The following is a 4,758-nucleotide window of genomic DNA, read 5'->3' as shown; positions in this document are numbered from 1 at the left end:
TTAGTTTTGTCAGCCCAGCAGGCAAACTGATTATGCTAACATATTTTAAAACTAATTACAGCTTTCCTCTTGTAAAGAGGATGATTAGTCCGTAGTATGTTTAGGTAGTAGACTGTAGTTTGTTTAGTAGAGAACAGTTGTCAAATGTGTTAAGTCTTTGTTCTGCTTCGATTGCAAAATCTCAAAAATGGCTTGTATTGCTTGATCCCAAGAGTAATGCTTGGCAGGCAGAAATCAGGTGGTTACATTTGTTTTTGTTTGATATTAAGCAGGTGTCTCAGACAGTAAAAAATGTCATTATTATAAAAATCAAATTTTTTGTTGTACAATGTTTATTTCAATGGAATTACTGTCGTGAAACATTTTGCCATTTTAGCAGTTATTCCAGTGTTTTTGTTTTTCACTTATATGCTTACTTTTTATCTAGACAGGTAATGTCACTGAAGCATTGTGTCTCTTTCCCAAACCATGCTTAAAATGTAAAAGTTTAACATAACATGTGTGCTTGCAAGAAAACAAAGCACTGTGACATTCCTAATATAGAAATGTATCATTTGAATTTCTCCACATAATGTTGCAGAAAACGTGTCACTGTTGTACTCATTTCTCTATACTGTAATCTAAAACAAGCTGTCAAAGTCAATCAGCATGTTGATTACCACGGTACTGTTTTTTTTTTTAGCGAGAGAGAGAGAGAGAGAGAGAGAGAGAGAGAATGAAGAGCACAGAGGGGAAATAAATTGGTGAGTAGAAACAAAAATGGATAAAGTTTAAGAGGGAAAGAACAGAGGAGGGACTTTGCCTTCTATAAACAAATCAACACATCTATCACCCTGGGCCTCCTGTAAGGGCCATTGGGTCACCGATGTGTTTGCACCAGCCCCATCACTCACTCCGAGTCGTCAGGCTGCCTATTCCCAACCAACCAGTCTGCTTTTCCAATTCAGTCAACAAAGCCCAGGCCCTGGCACTGTCTGTTTAGCCAGAGGGGAAGACTGTCAGGAAAAGTAAGACGAATGGGCTGCCCTGATTGACTATTTCCTTAGATACTGAATCAATGGGCTTATTATCACCAGCAATTACAGTACTAATACAAACAGATGCTTGGGGAAAGACATTTGCTTAGAGAGATGAGACAACTAGATTTTCAGTCAATAGAGTGAGGAAAGCTTTTCACTCTGTAATCCTCAGAAGGGGTATTTGTGTAAACGTGAGACCTAGAAGCGCTCACAAACACACGGAATCACACAAAACAAATAATGATTTAACATATTCAGTCCCACTTGAAAAGCAATCTAAAATATTACATATCAGCAGAAAAGGTGATGCAAGGCCGTACTTATTTAAAAACAAACACTAAGTATGAAACAGTCTGAAATGCATTACTTGTAAGTACTAATTACTATTAGTTTTTTCATAACCATCTATGAATGTTTACATTGAATACATTATTTAAAAGGAAAATTGTTTAAAAGATTTCTGCTCTTTTTTTTTTTTTTTTAGCCTAACCTTCGCAGATGACTTCCTCGTCTTCATGTTTGACCAGGATACCAAAACATGGCCGCCATGTTACGCCTTGTTGAAAGAGAATAAAAAAGCGGTCTGCTCCGCTTCACTTCCTTATTATGATGTGATTCAGTCCACAGATCTCCACACTGAGCCCCAACAGAGACACAATCATTTTTAACACTTTTTTTCTCGCTCCCATTATCTGTCCCCAACAATAGCTGCAACCCAACACCACTCTTCCCATTGCTCTGACGGTGGAACCGGTCTATGGAGTTTCTGAGGGGACTGAGCCATATCATTGCAGCTCAGGCCATGCAAACAGCAAGAGGGCCCCATTCAGAACGTGCTCTGATGGACGTGGTGCCACTTGAAGAGGACATGCCTGACTTGGCTGTCCCTGACAACCGTCTGTGTTTGCCAGGTGAAGCATTTAGGGGCTGTGCAGTCGTTTTTGTCACGGTCTGCTCTGTTACCATTTCCTCGCTGCAGGGCTTTCTCTGTATGCCACCATGGCTAGCTCCCCGCTCGCTAGCTCCACGCCTGAACAGGTAGCCTCAGGAAGGTAGCCGTGCATAAAGGTCCATCCCCTTTCTTTCTTTCTGCGCTGTTTCTCACATTTAATTATCTGGTTTATTCTCGTCCCGTGGGTGAGAGGAGACAGGAATTGCTCCTTACACCTTCTTGCCATGGAGAGCCGTTGATTGTTCTCACAAAAGCCCACAGTGGAGTGAATGAAAGGGCACCTTCTTGTTTCACATCACATATTAGACTGCTGCATGCTGGCTCAAGTGTTCGCGAGCGCTGGACCCTTGTTTGGAGTCAATGAGGAGAGCATTTCAGCCGTGTCACCCAAGAATCTCAAAGAATGGGAGGAAATCTTTATTTGAGACCCACTGTTCTGAAAACCAGCCCTTTTCTCCCTCTTTCCCTCTACTGATTGAGCTGAACTTTGAGCCAGGTTTTCGTCCTTTAAGAAATCGGATGTCATGTCTATTCACTTTTCTCTACGCTGTGCTTAACGACAGAAAATACTGTTTTATTACTTTACTTGTGTGGTATTGGACATGATTACTGAGAGAGAACAAATAATTAGCAACAGGGCTTAGCCATTTCATTTATAAAGTAAAGGGAACACAGAACATTATCAAGTAGTAAGTGCAAGAAGCCTTACAGTGACAAGAATAGACTACATATCAATTACTATTCACATTTTAGATATTAGGACTAATATTGTTTTTCATATTATTTTTTGGGGATTTTTTTGTGGCACTAGTGGCCCTTTTTATTGAAAACAAGTTGACAGGAAGGGCGGTCCTAAGAGAGGGAGAAGATATGCAGCAAAAGACAACGGATCACAGTCGAACCTGGGTCAGCCGCATTGAGGATGAAGGCCTCTGCACACGAGCTGCGCACTTTACTCCAGTGCCACCGGTGCGCCCAAGGACCGTGTAGACTTCAACAGAGAACAACGATTTTTTTTTGTTTGCTGTTTTTGTTCTCTTTTTTTCTGATTATTTTGCTTGAAAATTATTCATCCAAGGGAAGTCCATCTCACGAGGCGCTATCCTGTTGCTGTGATTATCTTATTCTGTCTGGTGAAATAATAATATAGGCTATAAATCTAGGAAGAAACTGCTTGAAACCCTGTATGTATACAGCATATGTATATGTTGATGTATAGAAGTAAATCACACTTGAGGTATAACTTGGTTGCATTGTGGATGTGTCAGCTGCTTTTTTATTGTGGCATGTGGCAGTATTTTGGATACTTGGTGGGAAAAAAAAGCAGTGATAGAGAAAAAGACAAACACGGAATAATGTATAACCACTGTTAGAGTACTGAAACTGTAATTTGCTGTTAGTGGCAAATGATGCTAAAGCATCTGCTTTATATCAGCACCAGACTAATGGGCTATATCTTTGATTATCCTCAGATAAATACATTAAAAAAAACTATGTAAATAGACTCATGCAACCTGAAGTGGATAATTTTGTGAACAGGACGATAGTTTAGGATTTGCAAAACCTATTTTTCATAAATAAAAACACAAATAATTTTATTTATACATATTTTTTTTAAATATGTATTTGTTGTTTGACTTTACATAAACTTTGTTAAAATCTCTTTTTATGTCATTTTGGAAACCTAATATAGTTTAATCTTGTGTGCCGGCTGCTTTGTTACACCCCATGTTGAGTAAATATACAGTAGAACTTATTTCAAAAGTAAATAAAAGACATTAATGTGGTTTTAATGCTTTTTGTATTTCTTGATACTGTCTCCTTTAGAGATACTACCTCCTTAAGAACCCCTCTGAACTGAAACTGTATGAACTAGTGACCCAGTAAATCAGATGAATAGGCCTTGAGGAAAATTAACCCCCTACTTATATGGTGATTCCATTTGAAAATCACCTAATTACGTGATTATGTCATTAGGAATGGTGGGGACGGGGCCATTTCAGAAGCCCCTAGTGAGTTTGCCTGTGAAATAAAAGAAGCCAAAGGACCTTTAAGGTAATTAATCCATTTAACTCCCTGGCTCTTGCTCCACATGCCTTAGCAGACAACACAGCAGTCCCACAGAACAAATCAAGGAAGGGAAGAATGCCACTGGATTGCTTTACAGGAGTAGTCCTTTGAAATACATATACATACTTCACAAACGTGCCATTCTCCTGAAGCATGAAGCACAATGGGAAAGTCAGTCTCTCTGTAGTTTTTTTTTTTTTTCTCTGCGGGAGTATTGGGCAGCAATTACAGATTTATATACTGTACAGGGATTATGGTGTTTTCCATCGCCTGTGTAGACACTAAAATATATTACAAACCGGATAGTTAAGTCCAGTTGTCTCAATATGAATAAAAATGACCAAGTGGTAGGCCCTACATCCTCCTGTAGTCTTTGACTGCTGTTATTGTATGTGTGCATGCGAATGTGAGTTTGAGAGCAAACTGTAAGTGAAAATGTGAGTTTTGTGTTTCTGCGACATCTCTACACAAGGTTCCAAATGTAGTGCAACATTCAAGCACCAAGACCAACTTCTCACATATTCCTCTACACTTTACCCTGTGTGGTAACCAACCATTGTGTTCTCATTTTCTGTCCCAGGTGCAAAAAGGGTGAGACAATAAATCTATCTTTGCCAGGCTGGTTTCTTACTATAACACATCAAGATGTCCAAAATATTTTCTAATAAGAGGGCCTTGAAACTGATTTTGTAAGAGAAAAAAGCGTTTTAATGATGA

General features: G+C 39.2%; 1 long non-coding RNA gene across 1 annotated transcript; it reads left to right on the top strand.

Annotated features, from left to right (window-relative positions):
• The first annotated feature begins 707 nt into the window (after window positions 1-707).
• Window positions 708-3,450, top strand: LOC118560038. The gene is made up of 2 exons (XR_004929023.1): window positions 708-743; window positions 1,504-3,450. It is a non-coding gene; the product is annotated as an uncharacterized LOC118560038 (long non-coding RNA).
• Window positions 3,451-4,758: the final 1,308 nt, after the last annotated feature.

Source organism: Fundulus heteroclitus, chromosome 3 (genome assembly GCF_011125445.2).
Source record: "Fundulus heteroclitus isolate FHET01 chromosome 3, MU-UCD_Fhet_4.1, whole genome shotgun sequence".
NCBI classification, from domain to species: Eukaryota; Metazoa; Chordata; class Actinopteri; order Cyprinodontiformes; family Fundulidae; genus Fundulus; species Fundulus heteroclitus.
This window is presented reverse-complemented; position numbering and strand designations above follow the sequence as displayed.